Genomic DNA, 24,825 nt, shown 5'->3' with positions numbered 1-24,825 from the left:
ATGCAGAAAAGAACCATGACGGGAAATTCCTTTATGAAATGTGCACAGCCAGATTCGACATTAGTCTAAGATCAATTACCTGCCTTTTTTTTTTTTTTTTAACAAGGTTAGAGGCTGCTTTTCTTTCTTCTGACATTCTCCACTGTGGCTTGAATATTCAAACAGCAAAACTGACATTTCAAGAGAATAAACCATTGACAGGTTCCTTTAATCTCCCCAAGGGGCAGTAGAGATGGGGTTGTTTGGATGAGGCAGTCGACTGAATGTTTTGAAATCACAGAGAAAAACTAAGGTTTTCAGTGTATCTGAACACAGAGCATGCCAAAACGAATCATTTATGGTTACTGAAAGTCAACTAAATGTTTCGTGTGAGTGTTTGCAGTTCATAACTGAATAAAAATAACCGAGAAGTTTTGTTAGTGACAAGTTATTGTTCCCACATGAGATGATCAATTATCTACCTAAAATTATCTTCTCCTCTCTGTATACTTGCATCTGTGAAGATATGTGCCCATAAACTAACCTGCACACATGTGAATTGAGAGAATATTTATAAAATGAGGTAGATCTCTTAATATAGACTCATACATAAAATCACCTTTCTATCGTAATGTCAGAAATTCAAAACAGTTGATTCATAATAGAGTATAACAGTCCAAAGATCCTCTTTATTTTCTTGGTGTCTGTCCTATTTTATTTTTTTTAAAGTAGGCTCCATGCCCAATGTGGGGCTTGACCTCAAGACCAGAGACCAAGAATCACATGCTCCACCAACTGAGCCACCCAGGTGCCCTTGTACTACTTTAAACCAAATTCACTATTGGTTTTAAAGTACTGATCATTTTGTTCATAATTTTTATTTTTGTTTTTGACATTCAAGATTTGGAGATTGTATCAGTTAGGGCTCCATCAGAGAAGCAAACTTACACACGCGCGCGCGAGCGCAGACACACACACAGATTTTTTTTTTTTTTCAAGGAATTGGTGAATCTAATTGTGGAGTCTGTCTGGGTAAATCTGATATCAAAAGGTCAGAACAACAGGCTGGAACCTCTTCAGCAGGAGCAGAGGATGCATTTGAGAGGTGGGATTCCTTCTTTCTGAGAGAAACCTCAATTATGCTCTTAAGGCCTTTCAGATGATTGGACGAAGCTTACCCACATTATTGAGGGTAATCTACTTAAAGTCAACTGACTGTAGTGTTAACCACATCCACAAAATACCCTCACAGCAGTATCCAGATTAGTGTTTGAATTACTGGGTACTAAACTGTAGCCAGATTGGCACACAAAACTAGCCGTCACAGTGGTTGACCCAAATTTACATTTAAAATTTGACTAAAAAGAAGTTTGCATAGGGGCACCTGGGTGGCTTAGTCGGTTAAGCGTCCGACTTTCGCTTAGGTCATGATCTCGCGGTTCGTGGGTTCGTGCCCCGCGTCGGGCTCTGTGCTGACTGCCAGCTCAGAGCCTGGAGCCTGTTTCAGTCTGTGACTCCCTCTCTCTCTGACCCTCCCCTGCTCACGCTGTCTCTCTCTCTCTCTCCTAGAAATAAATAAAACATTAAAAAAAAAAGAAGTTTGCATAAAAACATAATGTAGAAGTTGAACAAAGAGACATTTATAGATACAATATATCTTTAAAGGTCTTTGGAAAGTCACCATGTACAGGAAGATGGGAAATAGAATGGTTTAACATAACATTTCTTCCTATTTCACTGTTTAATTTAAAACTGGTGTTCCTCAAGTACATAGATTTGACTTTGTATACTCCTCGATTCAAACTACACTGTTTCATTAGTTTGTACAAAGATGAGTTGATGGTTGCCATTTTATTTTCCCTTGCTTACTTTGTTTTGCCTGTTTTCACTAGGACCACCTTTCTCCCTTCTTCCTAAACTATATATACTATGCTACACTATACTACTATAATGTACAGTGCTGTGCTATATAATAGTATGCATACGATACAGTCTATAATGTCCTTAATATACATATTATGTCAGATATACACGCACCCTTTAATAATGACACATCATTTATATACGTATATATTTTAGCATATATTGAATTATGCAATATATTTCATTCTGCTTTCTGCTTCTGTTACTCAGTGCTATGCATTGGAGTTCTACCCATGATGCTGTGCATTCATCAAGTTCAATCCTTCTTTCTATTGTACACTTTCCCCTTGACTGCATCAACCATATTTTATTTTTCACTGTTTCCATTTATGGAACCTGTGTTGCTACCAAACCATCACTAATCTACTAATCCACTAATCTGGAAAAAAATAGAGTGATGAAGTTTAACTACATGTCTCCTTTTGGATCTTTGCAGACATATTCTGGTAAATATACACCCCAGCAGTTAAAGCAATTTGCAAATGTAATTTGCCACATGAATTGACAAAAGAGAATACCATGTATTTTGTTCAATGCATATAAAAATACAGATAAAATTCAATATATGTTTTGGTTAAAAGCTCTTGAGTATCATGGGTAACTTCTTAAACATATTTAATACTTTTAAACTATAATTCTAAGTGCAATGAACTGATAGTTTACTTCCTGCCGTCTTCTTACTGTGGTTTTGACATCAAGTTTGTACAATTCTTAGAAAATGGATTAAGCAGATTTGTCTGTTTCCATTCCTTGAAATTTTGTATAATTCATCTGGTCAGGGGTATTCCAGTAAAGAATGGAAATTATTGTTTATTAATCTTATTGCTCAACTTTAAAGGATATTTGTTCCTTCAAGATTTTTATTTCTTTTTGCACCAACTTCGGTGTTTTGTAAATTTTTCAGATATCCATCAACTTGGTTTAGGCTATTGAGTATATATCCGATCAATACCATTTTCTTGTTCTATTAACCTCCCTGAATCTAAAATTATCCTTTTCTTCTTATATGTATTTTGTTTGTCTGAGATTTATTTATTTATTTTTTTTCATTTTCCTTATTGCTAGAGTTTTGGCCATCTTATTGATCTTTTCAGTAAATCAGATTTCCAATGTGTTATTACTGTATCCATTTTTTGGTTCTTTGTTATGTATGTTTTGATCTTATAATTATTTTTCTTTCATTTTATTACTAAAAAAGTTGCCACATTTCTTTTCTCTAGGTTCTTAATTTGAGTGCTCAGTTCTCTATTTTCAATATTTCCTGTTTTCTGCTAAGTACCCTTAGAGCTATATATCAAGACATAAATATTACTTTAGAACCACTTTGCAAATGTCAGTATATAGTGTTTTCATTGACAATTACTTTTATGTACACTTCCCTTTATGTGACTGCCTTTAACAAAATTAATTAGCAATATATTATGAAATCATAAAGCAATTTCATTTTGATGTATCTTTTGGTAATTGATTTATTTCTTAAACATTTTTTAAAGTTTATTTATTTATTTTGGAGAGAAGGAGAGAGAGAGAGCAGGGGAGGGGCAGAGAGAGAGAGAGAGAGAGAGAGAGAGAGAGAGAATCCCAACCAGGCTCCACACTTGTAGCTCAGTGTCTTACCTGGAGCTCCATCGCAGGAATCATAAGATCATGACCTGAGCTGAAATCGAGTAAAACACTCAACCCTCTGAGGCACCCAAGTGCCCCTGGTAATTGATTTCTAATTCTATTGTACTGTGGCTAGGGGGAAAAGACAATATTATGTTGATTCTTTGTACTTTATTCACAACTGAGACTCTTTTTTGAGAACTGGTTCATAGTAAAATTGGTGAGTGCTCCACAATTGTTGTGGAGTTCTCTACTCATTTGTCTGTTCTATCAGTTTCTGAGAGTGTGGTTGCTGTATTTCTGCCAGTTGGTGCTGTATTTACCTGATATTACTATATTTTGTACACACATGTTATAAAGTTGGTGCTGTATTTACCTGATATTACTATATTTTGTACACACACGTTATAAAGTACAGGTTTTATTATGGAAAGGTTAACGGATCAGGAAATGACCACCATTGAAAAGATTGTTATAGTCACATGTTGTACAGGAAGGGGGCATGTCATGCTGTGGGGAGCAGGCACACAGCGAGGCATGGGAATCAAGAGGCAGAAAGAAGGAGACAAAAATGTGGGCCAGACCCTCTCCGTGCTTTCTATGGAAAGAGTGAGTTTAGGCCGAGGTTAGGCTTGGTTAAATTGAATAACTTCAGTAGGCTCTGGGGCACAAGGGTGGTCCCTGTTGTCTGGTACCTGGCTTTGTGGTGATCAGGGAAGGGGACTAGTGGCTGGGAATGCAAAGGTCTGATAAAGGCAGTGGTTGGGGGATTGTTTGATTTGCCTATGAAAGATGCACTCACTGGTGAGGAAGGGCAGTGCCTTGTGTGAGTCCATTCATTTGCTATGTCTAGGAATTGGCTAACACTGGGAGAGCCAGCCTGTCCAATGTCAGCAAAGCCCCAGATGTCAAGGAATTAAAAATATAGAATATAAAAGTACATAATTATATATATAAATTATAAATATATAATATAAATATAAACCATGTTTCCATTATGTCTTTTGCCAACAAGATATGTTCTTTCTTATACTTTTTCATTTTTTTAAAATACTACTATTGCCTGATCTTAAAATTATTGTCTAGACAATATAGTAGTACTATAGGTATCCAGGTGATGTAACACCTTAAACTTAATTAAAAAAAAAAAAACCAAAGCGGAACATTGTATTTTCCTTCCTACCCGTTCTTCTGCCCTGTGTTTCCTCAGCTCAGTAAATCAGAACTCCGTATTTCCAGCAGCTCAGACCAAACACTTGGATCTCTCCTGAACTTTTTTTCTTTCTGGAAGACCCACCATCTAATGATGTGCATCTGTGATCCCCTCTGGGTAATGCAGCAGAGAATGAAGAACACAATTCAAACCTTGTCACCTAGCCTGTATCCTCAATTTGGCACCAGACCTTCCTCTGTTCTGAGCCATTTTTGTCTCCACACTAGACCATAAATGATCTCATTATCAAGGCTTTTGATGGGTTGTTCATTGGTTGGTTGATTTTTACTTGGCTTCACAGAACCATATATATTCCTTTTATTTCTGTGGCTTCTCCTGGGTCGTCCAGTAATAGAAATTGGTGGCCAATGTCACTTTACCATCTTGTCAAGGGCCAAAGTTTCTTTTTTAATAACTTGTTTTTAAGTTATCCAAGTATCTTATAGTGTAGGAAGAAATATGGCATATCTTCTCAAACAGACAAATATACTTCTTAAGAAAAATTTTAAATGTTTATTTATTTTTTAGAGAGAGAGGAGAGATGGGGGGAGGGTCAGAGAGAGAGAGAGAGACACAGAATCCAAAGCAGGCTCCATGCTCTGAGCTGTCAGCACAGAGCCTAATGCAGAGCTGGAACTCATGACCAGAAGATCATGACCTGAACCAAAGTTGGACGCTTAACTGACTGAGCCACCCAGGTGCCCCACAGACAATCTACTTTTATCCCAACTCTAGTAGTGATCAGTTGTGGTATATTGGGAAAGCCGCTTAAATTCTTTGAGCCTTGATTTCCTCTACTGTGAAAAGAGACTAATACTATTTGCCTTGCAGTGGTGTTTAAGTGTGCAAAATTCTCTTACGTTAAGTCCCTGCCCTATAGTAGGCACTCTTTAATGACTATTCTCTTATGTATATCTATTTTTTTTTCTTTTTTTTTTTTTAATGTTTTATTTATTTCTAGGAGAGAGAGAGACAGCGTGAACAGGGGAGGGTCAGAGAGAGAGGGAGTCACAGACTCTGAAACAGGCTCCAGGCTCTGAGTTGGCTGTCAGCACAGAGCCCGACTCGGGGCTTGAACCCACGAACCGCGAGATCATGACCTAAGCGAAAGTTGGACGCTTAACCGACTAAGCCACCCAGGCGCCCCTCTTATGTATATCTATTGTGTGTTGAGTCTTGCTGGCTTCTTGCCTGAAGTTAATAAATCACCTTAGCTGCAAATTTTGAAAGCCACTAGAAATTGTCTCAAGGACAAAATAATTTTTCCAACACTGCACATTTGCCAGTATTAATACTTCCTCTTATCAGTGCTGAACTTCTGCAATTCTTGGAGTGTTTAATGAGGACATATTTCTAGAAGAAAACTCCTCTTTCTCTTTCTTTCTGTCTCTGTTTCTCTCTCTCTAGCTAACCCTGGCTGCTGCCACAAAGCTTTCTTTCCCCATTAAATCTGACAAATTTCTCAATACTCATCTTCCTCAGGTCTGTTAAACTAGAACAGCGAAGGCCCAGAACCTTTTGGCTCACACCAACCTGCTTCCTGAAACAATCATAAAAAGGTAGGAAATACACAAAGGGCTTTACCTTAGCAATAAATGGGACTTGAAACTAGTCTTTTGTATAGTGTTCTATGATCAGGGCTGATATTTATGGAACAAAAATACCATTGAGTTTTCTTTTAAAAAGTTTTTTAATGTGTATTTATTTTTGAGAGAGAGAGAGAGACAAAGTACGAGCCGGAGAGGGGCAGAGAGAGAGAGAGATACACAGAATTGGAACGAGGATCCAGGCTCTGAGCTGTCAGCACAGAGTGTGACATGGGGCTCAAACCCACGAACTGTGAGATCCTGACCTGAACCAAAGTCTGATGCTTATCCAACTGAGCCACTCAGGAGTCTCTTCATTGAGTTTTCTAATTTAACTCTGGGACAAATTTGTTTCAGTCTTGGTTTTCACTTAACATCCCTGGGAACTTCTCCAAACCTCAGGTTACCTGACAAAGGTCTTTAGAACATTCTGACTCTTGCTAGTCTCTAATCTCAAAGTTGGGAAACTCTGATTGAATCCCATCCAAACCTGAACAAAGTTGCAGGTACCACAATGGAAGATATCTGGAGACTCCAGCTTCATCAAATGTACCCCTCATGCACCAAAAGTACCCTTTTCTCTCCTCACTACATTTATACATAACAATAATAGTTTTGCTTTATTGTGCATAATAATTCTAGAGTGAAGGGGAGTGCTTAGTTTTGAATGCATACTTTCTTCTTTGTCCAGATTCTGATACACAGTATGTCTTGGTTGGGACCCAGGGATCAAAACTTTAAGTAAGCAGATAGACTGATTCTGATGAGAATGGAGGAAGCTAATGGTGGTTACTCAGATTAAAAGTCAATAATGTCGAGGGGCATCTGGGTGGCTCAGTTGGTTAAGCGTCTGGCTCTTGATTTTGGCTCAGGTCATGGTCTCAATATTTGTGGGATAGAGCCCCGTGTTGATGCTGAAATTCTCTCTCTCTCTCTCTGCTCCTCTCCTGCTTGTGTGCTCTCTCTTTCTCTCAAAATAAATAAATAAACTTCAAAAAGTCAGTAATGTTGACTGACCACCAAAACAGAGAACCATTGTAGGCAAGGAAACTCTTAAGCCAAAGCATCTTGTAGTGCCTATTGGAATAGAGTGCCTTTATCACTGTAACATTTTCATACTGGTGAGTGATATGTGATTTATTTAACCAGTCTGCAAGGTTGTTTTAATTAGGGTGGCCTAGATGCTGTGGAAACTGCCCGTTAATTGGTCTCTGCTTATATCTGATGTATTTTTTTTCATATCTCATTATTTTCAGTGAATTTGGGTGAGAGAAAAAATTGTTAAAAATGTTTGCATTGGGGTATGGTTTTAAGATCTGATTTCTCCATGCGAAACTGTAATTTTACTCTTCTAACTTGAAGGCTTGCACATTTCCATAGCCTTTGGAAATAGTATATCCTGCTACTGGCCTGCAGGTCGCACAGGAGAAGAAAGTAGGATCTTACTCTCTTCTGCCTTAGAGGGTTGCCTGCTTTCCACCTTAGAGGGTTGCCTGCTTTCCACCTGAGTGACTCCTGTTAGACTTACTGGGCATGGTGACTAATTGTGAGCACATGTTAGGGTGACTTAAATGAGTCAGGCACACAATACCAGGGGACTTAAGACCCAAAGTAGCTAAAGTCTAATGAAGGAAGACATATATGGAGAATTTGAAATCTGTAACATTTTTCACTATCTTGGCCAAATAGGCAATTGCTACTTTCTCTCTTAGAACACTTGTTATCATGTTGACATGGTATTAGTTTAAAGCCAGGAGATTTAGTTACTATATTCCAAGCATTTTTCTTGTACAGCAGGTTGAATCCAAAGTCTTTTTGTTCTTTCCAGTGATAGACGAAATTTATATTGATTGTGAAAGAAGTTTTACTCTTAACTATCTGGTTTGATGTGAAAAACATAAATGGAGAAATAAAACCGTAGTGATTTCACTACCATTTGCTTTATGTTATTTCATTAAATTTTCTGATTGTTCTTCTCATCTTAGCATAGATATAGGTAATCTATTTAATATTAAGAGCCAATGCTCCATAGAGAAATTAGTAAGGCCACATAAGAAAAAAACACCCAAATATTTAGAACACACACACACACAAACACACAGAGTTTCACAGTTGGGGATAGAGTCACTTGGACATATGAGTAATGTGTAATAAAATTAAGGCAGCTAAGGAAAAAGACAAGGACTATCCTCATGTGTTTACTTCATAAAATTATACCCATGTACACATTTGCATACATATGCAAAATATTTAAAATGGTTTACCTAATATTTACCTAGTGCTTTGTATTTATAAAAACATTCTTTAGGAACAAGACTCTCCAAGGGGGAAAAATAGGGAACAAGAATCCTTACTTTCAATAGCTTTTGCGATTACAGTAGATATCATCTTTTTTTTTTTTTTTTGAAGTATAGTTGGCACACAACGTTACAGTAGCTTCAGGTGTACAACACAGAGACTCAACAGCTCCATGTGTTGTGATATGCTCACCCCATGTGTAGCTATCTTGTGTTAAAATAGGGTCTTCCTTAACAGGACATGGCACTCGGTGATGCTGTGGGGTAACAGTGTTTTACAGTCCTTGCTTTAAATTGCCTGTGTGCTTGTGCTTGTCAATAGGCCGGCATCTGTCAAGGTTAGGTGCTGTCACTGCCCACCACATCCACGTGGGTCTCACGTGGGACCCTGGATCTGCCGCATCCTTTACTCAGCCATGAGCTCTGACATCACCTTATTTACAATTTCTCAATTTCTCAACTGGTTATGTTTTCCTTCTCGGGAAATGACATTTTATTTTTTTTATTTAAGAAAAATTTTTTTACTTATTTCTGAGAGAGAGAGAGAGAGAGAGAGCGTGCTAGTGTGTGAGAAGGGGAAAGTCAGAGAGAGAAGGATACACAGAATCCAAAGCAGGCTCCAGGCTCTGAGCTGTCAGCACAGAGCCTGACGTGGGGCTCAAACCCACTCGAACTGTGAGATCATGACCTGAGTCGAAGTCAGACACTTAACCGACTGAGCCATCCAGGTGCCCCCATTTTATTTTTGAAAATAGCTATAACCAGACTACATAGTTCAGGGCATGGAGAAAAATAATAGGGAAATCTTACAACACTATTCCTTCTATTTGCAGATGCTTCAAGAACGAGCTAGCCAGGTCTCTCCCAGACTCCTGTGGTAGAAAGTAAGTACAGATGTGTTTTGACATTTACCACAAGCTAAGGAAACACTTAATCTCTTTTCTCTGTACCCGCATTATAATGCAAAATTCATTGAAAAAGTCAAAAGAATTTTAAAATGCTAGTTTGTGGGGAAAAAAGAGGAGAGAATAAAAAGTCCATAATTTCATCACTCTAAGAAACTGTGATGATGTTTGTGGATTTTCTTCCAAACTTTTTTCCTAAATAATATACATTACATGGTTAAATTAACTTAGATTAGATATATATTGATTTGGTGTTGGAATATTACTAATTTTATACAAAATTCTCTTTTTGGGTAGAAGGTTACCAATATTTGGCCATAATATCATTTTATAGCATATTTTAAAATACTTCTTTATAATAACATTAATAGACATTAAAATGCACAAATATGTATTTTAATGCCTCCTTATAATCAGATTAGAAATTATTCTAAAAATGAAACTATAAGTATAAACCATAAACCACACCCAGATAGCCAAATAGAAAAACTGATAAAATAAGATTACAGCGGCTATATTGCATAAATATAGCTTAAACAAACTGAAAAGACATAGAGTGCAATAGGAACGTATTTTCTAATTTCCTCTGTTACTAATAGCTCTGATAAATAACAGTAGAAATCATGGCAGGGGTGCCTGGGTGGTTCAGTCAGTTGAACGCCCAACTCTTGATTTTAGTTCAGGTTATGGCCTCATGGCTCCTGAGATCAAGCCCTGCGATAGGCTCAGTGCTGAGCCTGCTTAGGGCTCTTTCCTTCTCTCTTTGTCCTATCCTCCTATGTCTCAAAATAAATGAATAAACATTTAAAAAAATAGAGATCTGGGCAAAAACATGACCTAGAATTTTAAAGAAGGAAATGTATACAGAATGTGATAAATAAATGCATCTTTATTGAACCTCATAAAATTTATATTAAATATTATCCTATAATTTAAGAAACATAAATTAGTTAGAGTGCTCTTTTTAAAAACAAGGACTTTGGAGTCAGACTATCAGACAATTTGTATACGAATGTCAACTCTAAAACCTGACTGGTTATGTGACCTTAGACAAGTTACTTAATCTTGCTGTGCCTCAGTTTCCTTATCTGCAAAATGGGGATAGTAGCAATTCCTAGCGTTGTTTTGGGGGATAATAAGCCTACCTTCATAAGCATTCATACGTGATGGCTTGAAAAAAAATGAATTCTCATGGGAGAGGAGGGGCCACAGGAATTAGGGCCTGAGGGTGGCTTTCAGGAGAAAGAGTGACCCCAGTGAGCAGCCAGCAAATAAATGGAAAACACAATCCTACAATCCCAAGGAAGTGAATTCTGACAACAATGCAGGAACCCCAGAGGAGAACGCAGCCCCCACGGGCATGTTGATTTAAGGCTGGTGGATCTTGAGTAGAGGTACCGGCTAACTGGCACCCACCGGCAGGAACTGTGAAACGTTATGTTTGTGCTGTTTAAGCGGCCAAATTTGTGAGAATTTGTTACGTAGCATCTTCTCATTCACTGAAGGTCTCATAGGGTCTAGTAGAGTATACGTAGAAATTTGTGAGTAAATGTTTCTTCAGCAAATAAATAAATAAGTGACTGACTCTGGCTTTTAACTGGGTTTTGAATATTTTATAAGAAAATATAGAATCCTTTCTGCTAAGTCCTTCCTATGATTCATAAGCCAAAAAAATTCCATTAAAATCAATACTTATAGCCAAGGTGAAAAAAAGAATAAAGAATGAAAATAAAATACAGAGATTCATTCCATAAATCATCTGAGAATTTCTTTTTTTTCTTTTCTTTTTTTTTGCTTCATTGTATTATAGTCATACCAAATATTTTGGAAAGGAAATGGAGAAATGATGATGACATCTATCCTTGGTTGATGAAGTAAGAGAGAATGTCAGTAAATTAAATGACACCTCTATAGCAGACTGAAGCTTATTTTGCTTGTAGTAATACCTAGTTAGGTAATAAAATGAAATAAAACTCCCTGTTTCTTAATAACAACTAAAACTAAAACATGAAGTCTATCCCTTCTTAGGGTCTCACATTGACCTAGAAGATTCCTAAATCCCCCTTTATCACCATGTAGCATGAGAATGTGTTTAACTTTTATTTATTGATTTATTTTTTAAATGTTTTATTTATTTCTAGGAGAGAGAGAGAGAGACAGCGTGAGCAGGGGAGGGTCAGAGAGAGAGGGAGTCACAGGCTCTGAAATAGGCTCCAGGCTCTGAGCTGGCAGTCAGCACAGAGCCCGACGCAGGGCTCGAACCCACGAACTGCGAGATCATGACCTAAGCGAAAGTCGGACACTTAACCGACTAAGCCACCCAGGCGCCCCTAACTTTTAATCATTTATTAAGGCATCATCATACAATGAAGCATGAACAAGAAAAGTATTTGCTCTAATCATTGCTCCCCACCTGCCCCATAGTGAACTCTATTTCTTGTTCGGTACTAGTTTTTTCTGTAACATCTTGGCCAAGTTTCAGAAGTTTGCACCTATTTTAATATTTGGATATTTTCATTATGGTAGTCAGAGTTGCTGCATATGTCCTCATATGGTGGAAGGGGGTAGAAAAGCTCGATGGGGCATCTTTGACGAGGGCACTAATACTAGCCATGAGCGTCTCACATTCATGACTTCATCGCCTCCAAATACCATCACATTGGGAGATTAGGATTTATGAATTTTGAGAGGATATTTAGTCTATAGCAGGACTTCAAATGAAACCAGCTTGAGGCTCAGCCACTGACTTAATAATCAAGGAACACTCTTTTTTTCTGTCTATACAGAGTATTATTGCTCCATCACTTTGGGTAGAATATTGCCCATGGGTACAACATATTAATGTCTATTTACTACTACTACTATGCTATTAAATATTGTGGTTATTGAAGAATAGTCTCACCTTCGTTATCCTTTGAGGAACTAACAATAATTCCTGCAAAAGTACTTTTTTATTACTTAAATAATCTATGTGTCTATCTATTTATTTATTTACTTTAAGGATTATTTTTAAAAGTCATTTCCACATCCAACGTGGGGCTCAAACTCATGACCCTGAGATCAAGGGTCACATGTTCTACCAACTGAGTCAGCCAGGTGCCCCCCCCTTTTTTTTTTACTGAATTTAAATATGAATCCATAACCCTCATACCTAAGATAAGATAAGCAATGATCAATTTCAAATTTACCTGGTGAGTTTTGCTCTGTTAACCGTGGGAGATATAATATTACCTCTTTGTTATGCATGATTATTCTCAGTCATCAGCCATACTGCCAAGGACTGATAGAAAATCATTGCTGAGGTGTCTGAGTGGCTCAGTCAGTTGAGCATTTGACTCTCGATTTTGGCTCAAGTCATGAGCCTAGGGGTATAGAATCAAGCCCCACATGGGGCTCCATGCTGAGTGTGAAGCCTCCTTAAAATTCTCTTTCTCTCTCCCTCTGTCTCTCTGCCTTGCTCATGTTCTCTCTCTAAAAAGAAAAAGAGAAAAGAAAAAAAAGAAAAAGAAAAGAAAAAAAAAAGAAAAAGAAAAGAAAAAAAAAGAAAATCATGCTATGTCAAAAATCTCAATGGTGCATGTTTAGTTGCTTTAATGGATGTTTTCCTTTGACCTGGGATTACTATGCTGAATGTCCATGCAACTTCACAATCACTTATTTGTGACTCTCTGCTCTGGATAATACATGAAGGGTTTGTCACCTATAAGTGTGTGCATTCATCCAAACTTTCCTCCCATGCTACAAAAATAAAAATATACATTTTATAACTATCTCAAGGAGGTGGAGCCCTTATTTGTCTCTGAGGGATTTTCCCTGCTAGGAAAAGATAGTGCAGTGAAGTGAGAATGAAGCACGTGGTTCTTTGAAATGGTGGACATGGAGAGAAGATAAAAAGGCTTTCAGAAATAATATCTTTGATGTTTACCAGCAGCCCGGAAACATGAGGACAGCACCCTCTCTAACAAACCTATTAAATTCTTTTGGCCAAGGTAGTGATTTAAAGTGCCTCTTCTATTCATGATTTTTTTTTTATTGGAATACACGTCAACTTTTACAATTTTTATCCTCTAGGAGTGTTTTAAGAAGTTGATTACTGGAGGAAGTTAATTTAATAATGGATGCAACCTCTCCTATCAACTCAGTCACCTGTCATGTTGCCAGCAAAGCCGTGCATTATTTCAAGTCCAGGAAATAAAAAGAACAGGTAAAATGTGATTAAATTGGCTGTTATGAAATTTGGCTAAAGCCTGGGAACATATGCCTTTACTTATTTTGTTTTTTTATTTTTTGTATTAAGTGCCAGAGGACTTGGAAAATAATAAGTTTATTGCCTTGAACGTAATACAACATAAAAAGGTATAACTCTGAGAAATTATTTTACCATTCATTCATATTGAGGAATAATATGTATTTCTCCAAATTTCATTTTTACTGTGTTCTGATCTATTTGCCACATAGCAGCAATAATTAACTTAAAAATGATTGAGAAAATGTACGATGGATTCAAATTCATAGTCTTGGCTAAAACTCGCACTTAAAAGTACCTAGGAGCACTGGGTAAATTACAACCACCCAGAAAATAAGGGTAGGATGTTACCAGGTGGCAGAGATGAGAAGAAAAATTGAAAGCTAGAATAATAGTAGGTGAACTGATGGAATTACGGAGGCCTGAGAAAGAGGTAGAGGTAATCTGACCAGGAGCCATGTAGAAAGATAAAGCATTGTATACTTGTTTGTTCAGAATTTACCTATGACCCTTGTTTAATGTGAGATCCTCTGGATGTTGCACCCTCAGTAGAACAAAGCCATTTAATAGTCCAGGGAATTAACAAGCTGCTTGGGTATGGGTGTTAAAAAAAAAAAAAAAAAAAAAAAGAAGAGAGAGAGAGAGAGGATCTCATGAACAATAGAATCACGTGCTTTATGTAGATTTAGAGTAAATTGCAGCAAACCATGTATCAGGATTCTCTAAAATCAAAAGTGAGTACAAATTCTTTAATATCTGTGACAGCTTTGGTGCCCGTGGTAGAAAGAAACACAAAACTAATCTAAGAGATCTTTCAAAAACCAGGCTTAGGATATCCCCATAAAAGAACACAAGGCCTGCTTTGGATCAAATAATACAATTTCAGAGAACAGTGGTAAAATAAAACATATTATATGAATATGAGCGACAGACCCAACACATAGGCAGTAAGAGACTTAGCAAAGTCACAAGCAAACTATGACAACAATAACAAACTGTAGCAACAAAACTTGGGGATGGAGAAGAACCTTATTTCAAGAGTTTTCACAGTATATTATTTAAAAACTCTAATTTCACACACACAAATTTATGTGAAATACAAAGATAAAGAAAACTGTGACTACATATAGGTAAAAAAGGCAGCTAATAGAAACTGCTCCTGAGGTGCACAGAAGCTGGACTTACTAAAAAGATTTTAAGGAAGCTATTAAAAATATCTTAAAAACAAAGGAAACTGTATCTTAAAAATGAAAATATATGAATAATATCCCTATTAGATAGAATATGTCAAAAAAGATAAAGAAATTACCATCATGATCAAGTATATCAATATATACATCATATGAGTCCCAGAAGGAAAGGAGAAAGAAAAAAGAAGGAAGACTATTTAAGAAATAATGGCTGAAAACTTGACAGATTTGTGACAATAACCAGCTTCCAAGAAATTCAGCAAACTCCAAATTGGATAAACTTAAAGCAGTCTGCAGTTGGATACATCATCATTAAATTATTGAAAGACAAAAAAACCCAAAGAGAGAATCTTGACTGTAGCAATGGAAAAACAACCCATGTTGTAGTTGGGTCCTTGACATGATTATCAGATGACTTCTAATCAGAAACATGGAGGTCAGAAGGCAGTGGGGTATTTAAAGGCCTGAGGGGTGGGTGTGTGTGAAAGACTCCCCACAAGAATCGTGCATCTAAAAAATCTCTCCTTCAAAAATGAGGGAAAATTCAGACATTCCCAGATAAACAGAAACTGAGAGAAACTGTTGCTAGGACATCAGCTTAACAAAAATTACTAAAGGGAATTTTTTCTTCTGAAATGAGAGAACACTCAACGGTAAGTCAAATCTCTACTGAGAAATAAAGAACACCAATAAAGAAAACTATATGGATAAATATAAAATACAATACCAATGTATTTTTTATTGTAACACTTGTCTTCTTCTACTTGATTTAAGGACAAAGGGCTTATAATGCATAAACAGGTAATGTATATGAACATAATAGCTCCAAGGATGGAGAGGGAAGAGAGCTATACTGGAGCAAATCTTTTATGTTATTGAAATTAACTTGGTGTTAAAATGAAATGGATTTTATTACGGTTTTAATTATAATTCCCAAGGAAACTACTAAAAACATAACTCAAAAAGAGTCAGTAAAGGAAACAACAGAGATTTACGGTGGTATACTAAAGGGGCACCTGGCTGGCTCACTCTAAAGAGTGACTCTTGAGCCTTGTGGCTCAGTTGGTTGAATGTCAGACTTTGGCTTAGATCATGATCTCATGGTTTGTGAGTTTGAGCCCCACATTGAACTATCTGCTGTCAGTGCAGAGCCCATTCAGGATCCTCTGTCCCTTCCCTCTGCCCTGCTCATGCTCTTTCTCTTTCTCTCTCTCAAAATAAACATTAAGAAAATAATAAAAAATCTTATAAAAATGAATGGATCAAGGATTCCAATTAAAATGTAGAGATTGGAAGAGTGGGTAAAGATATAAGATTCACCTATATGCTTTCTGTAAGAGACATATTTTAGACTCAAAGACACTGGAGAGTAAAAGCAAAATGACATAAAAATATACCATATAAATTATAACCAAAGATAGCTAGAATAGTTATAATCATTTTGTGAGAATACACCTTAAGAGAAATGTTATTATTGGAGAAAATGAAGGATATAAAAAAATAACAAAAAAATAGGGAATATCAACAAAAAAGAAAGTTGGTTCTTTGAAAAGAACCAGCAAAATTTAACTAGGTTGTCTAAGAAAAAAAGAGAAGACTCATTTTAGTAAAATCAGTAATGCATGAAGGGACAATACTATTCAGCTTACAAAAATAAAAAAAGATTATAAGAGAATGCTATGATCAACTATATATTAACTAACTAGAAAACCTGGATTAAGTGGACAAATTCCTATGAATTGTCCAAATGAAACAAAGTACTGACTCTAAGTGAAGAAGAAATAGAAGATTACAGTAGACTTGCAATAAATAAAAAGAAATTGAAATGGTAATTAAAAACTTCCCACACAGAAAAATCCAAGATAAATGGCTTCAATGGTGATTTCTCCCATATGTTTAAGAAAGAATTAATGTCAATCCTTTAACCATGTCAAAAAAATGAAAGTGGAAAGAACAATGCCCGACTCATTCTATGAAGCCAGTATTACTCTGATACTAAAACTAGACAAAGATATCTCAAGAAAACAATAGACCAATACCTCTTATTAAAATATAGGCAGGGGTGCCTGGGTGGCTCAGTTGATTGAGCATCTGACTTCAGCTCAGGTTGTGATCTCTTGGTTCATGGGTTCGAGCCCTATACCGGGCTCTGTGCTGACAGCTCTGAGCCTGAAGCCTGCTTTGAATTCTCTCTCCCTCCCTCTCTGCCTCTCCCATGTTCATGCTTTGTCTCTCTCTCTCTCTCTCTCTCAAAAAGAAATAAACATTAAAATTTTAAAAATAATAAAAAATAAAATATAGGCGAAAATCCTCAAAAAATATTACCAAACCAAATCCAAGAAAGTGTAAAAAATTTATATATCCTAATGAAGTGGGGTTTAATCCATAAAGAAGAAGCCTGGTTTAAATATCTGAAAAATCAATGAATGCAATGTACCATATTAACATAAAAAGAAAAAAATTGTGATGCAAAACGAGCATTTGACAAATTCAATAGCACTTTATAATTTAAAATAAAAGCAACCTCAACAAAAATGAGCGTTGTTAACTTCTTCAATTTGATAGATGGTATCTACATGCCAGAGATAACACTGAATTTATGATAAGAGACTGAATGCTGTTTCCCTGAGAGAAAGAACAAGACAACCTCTGTTCACCATTGTACTGAAATTTCAGGCATGGTGATTAGACAAGAAAATGAAATAAATGGCATTCGGATCGGAAAGGAAAAAGCACAGCTTTCTTCGTAGATGCCATCATCTTATATAGAAAATCCTGAGGAACACACACACACACAAAGTATTAGAACTATTAAATGTGTTAAACAAGCCTGTGGGATACAAGGCCAATATACCTCAAAGATCAATTGTGTTTCTATGTATCATCTACGAACAATCAGAAAATGAAATTAAAAAGGAAAAAAATTCTAGGGGCACCTGTCTGGCTCAATCATAAGAACACGTGACTCTTCATCTTGGGGCTGTAAGTTTGAGGCTTATATTTTAGAGATTACTAAAAAAAATGAATAAACTTAAAAAATTCCATCAAGAATAGCATGAAATAAACTAAAATTCTTAGAGACGAATTTAACAAAAGATGTGAAGACTTATGTGTTGTAAGTTACAAAAAACCATTACAAGAAATAAGAGATGGTCAAAGTAAATGGGAAGACATTCCACGTTCTTGGATGGAGTCACTTAATATTGTTTTCATGGTATTACTCCCCTAATTGGTCTACAGATTCAATACAACTCTTACCAAAAAATATAAGGAACTCAGAATAGCCATAGTAATTTAGAAAAATAAGAAAATGTTGGAGGACTCAGACTTACTGAAACACTACAGTAATGCTACAGTGAGTTACTGATATGAGTATACACATGTAGATTAATGAAACAGCACTGAGATTAACACATATTTGAGGTCAGTTACTTTTTGATAAGGGTTCCAACTATTCAATGATGGGAAAGCAGTCTTTTCAAGAAATGATGCTGGGAATACTGGATATCCATGTGCAAATAAATGAAGTCCCACCCTTTTCTGACAACATACACAAAAACAAACTCAAAATAGGTTAAAAATATCCCTAAATGTGAAGGCTAAATCTAGAAACACTTTTTTAGAGAAAACACAAATACATCAAATGCTACACTCTTAAAGTATGGTCTCTTACACAATAGAATTAAAGTAGAAATCAGTAACAATAGCATGTTTGGAATATCTCAGATATTGGGAAAAAAAACCACAAACATCTGAGAAACCCATAAGAAAACAAGAAAGTGATTCAGATGATTATAATCTGAATGGTAATGCAAGTTAAATATATCAGAACTTGAGGAATACAGCAAAATCAGTGTTTTGTAAGAAATTTATAGTTTAATATATGTGTTGTTTTACTCATTGATCTGAATTTCCATTATTAGAAATTTGAAAAAAGGATAGTATGAGTAAATTTAAGTGGATAGCAGAACATTATAAAAGAAGAGGCAATAGAATGAAAAACAGATTAAGTAATAGACACAATTAACAAAGACCAAAATGGATTTTTTGGAAATATTAATAAAGTTGATAACCTGGTCAATGGGTGAACCAAAAAAGACCAAACCTCAAATTGTTAATGGTAATGACCAGAAGGTGAGCATGCATGGACCACTCCTTCCTGTGCTGCCTCCTCTTTGGAGAGCCTGTCTGTCTTGTAAATCCTCCCCTGTCTTCTGACATGTGTTGCATGCTGACTGAGCGGCTCCTGATCTGGTGTGAGTGAAGTTGTCAGCAAGGACTTTGGAAGTTTCAGCTGCAAATGCTTGATACCTTCAGTGGCTGAAAATAATTATGGCTTCTTTTTCTTGGCTACTGTTTAGGCAAGGGAGCCTGTCAAGTCGTGTATGATTTGTTGGGTCATTGGCAAGATGAGACATTTGTGAGGAAGGGGACTACTCATTTGCTGCTTAGTCACAGAATGAAGGAGTTGAAAATGGAAGAGTAAATAGTTGGTACAAGATGGGCAGTGGATATCCCACAGCTCATAAAGATATACCGTGTTGTTTCGATCCTGTGTGTGTGCGCATGTGTGTTTACTGTGTGTTTACCTGAATGAGACCTTGATGAGTAAATTCAGAACTGCTATAATATCTCTACAATAAAAGGAAAGCAAAACAAAACTTTTGGTGCTTTCTACACCATTCCCATCTTCTCCCCTTTAAAACAAATGTTCACGGGCTCCTGGGTGGTTCAGTCAGTTGAGCATCTGACTTCCACTCAGTCATGGTCTCTGGGTTCATGAGTTCAAGCCCTACATTGGGCTCTGTGCTGACAACAGCTCAGATCCTGGAGCCTGCTTCAGATTCTGTGTCTCCCTCTCTCTCTTCCCCTTCCTTGCTCATGCTCTTCCCTCTCTCAAAAATAAAATTTAAAACATTTTAAAATAGCAAAAATAAAAATAAAACAAATGTCCTTTAAAAATGATTTGACTATTAACAAAACTAGGGACTGACTGAAAGATAAACTAAGTTGATACAAAGAAAACCAAAACAATGTATTGAAGAGATATCTGCACTCATGTTTCAAAATATATGGAAGTCAAAAACCATTATGCGGGATACCTTAAACTTAGGCAGTGCTGTATGTCACTTATATTTCAGTAAAACTTGGAAAAAAGAAAAAAACTATGACTTGGCTATGCTGATGAGTCCTCACCTCCCAGTCTTAGATTACTTCCTATCTCTTCATCAAGATCCCTATCACTTTTATCTTGGTTACAGGTTTCTAAATACAATACATAATTCTAAATTGCCATCTTACTTGGTGTCTCAGAAGCCTGCAAATTGTCTTTGTCTTTCGTGAGATGTTTTACTCCAGGACAACCACTTCCCTGTTTTCTGTTTGTTTGTTTGTTTGTTTTAATGCAATGTTGTTCCTTTTCACCCTCCTTTGTTTACTCTTCCTCATTCTTCTGACTACATTCTAGTGCCATAGTGGTGAGGCATTAGACATCTCATCTTATCTGTACTGACCCTGTATTTTCATCTAATCGCATGATGTTGCCTACAATTCATTTTCTAATATGACCAGGTTTTGTATCTCTCTTGAGTCCAAACACACATACCTTGCTACAGACTGAAACTCTTCTGTTGAATTTCAAATAGGCATTTCAAACTTAACACATTTAATCTCTGCCTTTCTCCAAATCCGCTGTTCCATGAGATTTTTCTAGTAAATGGTGCTTTAACTCCTCCTTCACATGCAACATCTAGTCCACCAAAAACTTCCTGGCATTGCCATTAAAATAGATCAGTTACATAAATGCTTCTCTCTACCTTCTCTGCTATATCGCAATCCTAAATGGCCATGTTGCTCTCCTTTCTCACCTGAACTAGTTACTGCAAGAGCCTCCTGATTGTTTTCTGGTCTTCCCTGTAGAGTTCCAGAGTTAGTTTTCCACATGGAAGGCTGTATGATTCTTTGAAAGCCTAAATCAGATTATGCCAGTTTTTCCCAAATCCCTCCATGCCTCTTCATAACATGTAGAATAATATTTTAAGTCTTTACTATGGGTTACATAAACCCGACTACTTACATCTCTGATCTCATTTTCATTATTGCTCATGTTCACTTTGATACAGAGATATTTATCTTGTTGATGTCTCTCAAATAAATGTATCAAGCATATTTTTTCATCAAAGATAGTCTTCTTCTTACCATTCCCTCTCCCGGAATGCTCTTCCCCCAGATTGCCGCATGACTAACTCACTAATTTTAAGAGACCGTTCCCTTTACACATTGCTATATGATTTCCAGTGCTTCTGTCAGGGAGGAGAACCCATTCCTGCCCCAGCGACAGTAAGATTAACCCTGTGATTCCGTCTTTCTAGTAGAATGAGAGCAGAAACAATAAATGCCACTTTTATAGAATCACTGAGAGCTGTGTGTCTTTTTAAAAAATTTTTGTTAAGGAACATGCATAGCTACTCTTGAGCTTATTTTTATAAGTGCCTCTATCTCACTTAAGTTCTCAGGGAAATATCTGTGTAAATTCTGGAAGGAGATTAAGATATTGGACTGGGTTTCCATCTATATAACTTGCAATAAAGACTAAATGAAAAAGATGTTGAAACTGAGTAAATTCAGCAGAGATGGGAGCTTAAAATCAGAGGTATCCTTGAAATATAAGGGCTACCCTCCTTCAACTCAGTTACTTCACAGAAGTTTGGGGGAAGGCATTGGGCTTTTCTCTAATCGATAAATGTGGATATGAATCAATCTTGTCTAGATCTTAGGGAAAGGAGTGTACCTGTTTATATCTAGGGCACAGAGAAAACATAATGAAATCTCAATTTTATCTATTAACTATAAATTATTAATTAAAAAGAAATATTTTTAGTTTTTCATTTTTTAAAGTTGTATTTATTTATTTTGAGAGAGAGAAAGACAGAGAGTGTAAGCAGGGGAGGGGCAGAGAGAGGGAGAGAGAGAATCCCTAGCAGGCTCTGTGCTGTAAGCACAGAGCCCGACGTGGGGCTTGATCTTACAAACCATGAGATAATTACCTGGGCTGAAGTCAAGAGTCAGAAACTGGCTGAGCCACTCAGGTATCCCTACATTTTCATCCTTAAAAATAATGTGGTTCCACATTTGTAAGTACCTGTATGCAAACCTACTTTATAAAGTAGAATACAAATTTAAATGAAGCAAACTAAAGATCATTTGAATCTCTCCATCCCCAATCATATACGATTATGCCAATATGACTGCTTAAGTGATTTTGCTTTTATCACAGTAATCCAGGGGTCAGAAAAGAGAACTGAATTAGTCTGCAAGATTGGTTTCGGAGTTCTCTGGTTTGCGGTTATCTACTGTTGTATAATAAATGACCACCGAACTTAGTGGCCTCAGTTATTATCTCTTCTGGTTTTGTGCACTGCTGAGCTCAGCTGTATGGTTCTCACTTGGGCTCACTCTCACCATGTGGTGGATGAAGTTGCAATTAGTTGTGCCCTTGCTTGACTGGCTCATGTTGAATGGCTCCTTCATATGACTGAACTTTGATGCTGGCTCTAGGCTGAGAGCTCAGCTGTAGTTATTTATTGGCATGTCTACACAAGGGCTCACCTTGTGGGTTGGGATTCTACAACATGACAGGTGGATTCTCAGAAGAGTTCCAAGAGCAGGCATCCCAAAAGAACCAAGCAGGTGATGTTATGATTCATATGACCCAAACTTGGAAATCATGCACTGTTATTTAGTTCTGCTTTTTGTCAGTCAGGTTAATCAGAGGGTCCATCAAGATTCAAGCTCAAGGAAAGTAGACTCCACCTCTTGATGCAGACAATAACTAAGAATTTGCAGCCACCAAGAATCTACCATTTGCTATGAGTTTTCAGTTGCATCTGTGTTTAGACAAGGGATACATGCATCAATCAGAATTAACATATAAGATTAAAAAAACAGATCCTGGGGCTCCTGGGTGGCTTAGTCGGTTAAGCGTCCGACTTTCGCTTAGGTCATGATCTCGCGGTTCGTGGGTTCGAGCCCCGCGTCGGGCTCTGTGCTGACTGCCAGCTCTGAGCCTGGAGCCTGTTTCAGTCTGTGGCTCCCTCTCTCTCTGACCCTCCCCTGCTCACGCTGTCTCTCTCTCTCTCTCTCCTAGAAATAAATAAAAATATTTAAAAAAAACAACAAAAAACAAAACAGATCCTAAGTAGGCTTCTGAGAGGATACATGAAGTGATTAAGCTATTGAAAACACACACACACACACACACACACACACACACACACACACACTCACACAAGTATCTCACTGCTAATGGAATACTACTAAGGTTGAACAAGGGCCAGCCTTGTGAGTCAGTTTTCTTTCCCCCTCACTGAAGTTAAAGAACACTTTAAGGAATGAGAAATAATTTCAAAAGCATTCCTATAAGCTACTGCTCCATTAATTGACTCTTTTATGATAAATTTATTAGATATGCTTACCCTAAAATGCTCAAAGTTAATGGAATAATTAATAATTGACATGGATGAATTTGTATGTTTAACCATCATAATAATACAATCATATTTTAGAAGTATGCCTGAAACAGCATATTATGATACTTAAAGCCTAGGATCTAAAGGAGGTGTTCATAAGGCAACAATTAAATTATACCTAGAAGAGCAGCTGCTAGGAGATGGCATATATTAAACTTGAAACAGAATTGGCTATTGGTTTTCCAGAGAAATTACACTATCTTACACTTCCTCCAAAAATATGTGAGAGTTTCCATTGCTTCGTACCCTAAATTATAGCTAGTATTGGCTGGCTTTTTACTGTTTTTATTCTAGTAGATTTAATTTGAGTTTCTCTGACGCTTAATGGTACATGGCATCTTCTCCTGACTTATTATCCATGCAGGTATCTTTTCTTGGGAAGTATCTGATCACGTCTCCTTCCAGTTTTCATTGGGGTTTTGGCTCTATGTTACTAAGTTTTGGGAGTTCTTTGTGTAATTTTGGATAGTTTTTTGTTAGACATATGGATTATGAATAGTTTCTCCCAATCTATGACTTTTTCTTTTATTAATTGGTGTCTATTTATGGACAATGTTTCAGTGTGTTGTTTCTTTCTGCTGTCATTGGGACTTTTGATGACATGTCTAAGAAATATGTGTGTACCCCAAGTCGAGGAAATGTATTCCTGTGTGCACTTTTAGAAGCCTTATAGTTGAATTTTTGTTCAGGTCTATGATATCTTTGTAATTAACTTTTGACTAGTGTGAAGTAGAGCCAGGGTTCACTGTTCCACTGGTTTAACGCCATTTATTGGAAAGACTTTTGTTTTCCCACTGAGTTGCATTGGCTCCGATGAACCCTGAGATCATGACCGGGGCTGAAACCAGGAGTCAGATGCTTTCCTTACTGAGCCATGTAGGCACTCCTCAGTTTCACATAAATTTTATTTATTTATTTTTTTTTTTACAAACAGTTTATTGTCAAATTAGTTTCCACGTAACACCCAGTGCTCATCCCCACGAGTGCCCTCCTCCATGCCCATCCCCCCTCCCCCCTACATCCATCAGTTCTCAGTTTTTGTCAGCATTCAAGAGTCTCTCATGGTTTGCCTCTCTCTTTCCCCCACCATTTTCCCCCTTCTTCTCCCCCTTGTTCCTCTGTTAAGTTCCTCCTAATCCTCCTATACGTGCAAATATATGATATTTGTCCTTCTCTGCCTGACTTATTTCCCTCAGCATAACACCCATAAAGTCCATCCATGTTGCTACACATGGCCAGATTTCATTGTTTCTCATTGCCATGTAGTATTCCATGGTATAGATAAACCACATCTTCTTGACCCATTCGTCCGTTGATGGACACTTAGGCTCTTTCCATGTTTTGGCTGTTGTT

At 36.9% G+C, this 24,825-nt stretch overlaps 1 pseudogene; it reads right to left on the bottom strand.

Annotated features, from left to right (window-relative positions):
- Positions 1 to 24,825, bottom strand: part of LOC120222080 — a 174,948-nt pseudogene that overhangs the window by 14,610 nt on the left and 135,513 nt on the right.

The sequence above is a fragment of the Hyaena hyaena genome, unplaced genomic scaffold (assembly GCF_003009895.1).
Source record: "Hyaena hyaena isolate Hyena2069 unplaced genomic scaffold, ASM300989v1 scaffold_833, whole genome shotgun sequence".
In the NCBI taxonomy this organism is placed as follows: domain Eukaryota; kingdom Metazoa; phylum Chordata; class Mammalia; order Carnivora; family Hyaenidae; genus Hyaena; species Hyaena hyaena.
Note: the sequence above shows the minus strand (reverse complement) of the source record. Positions and strands in the feature narration are given on the sequence as shown.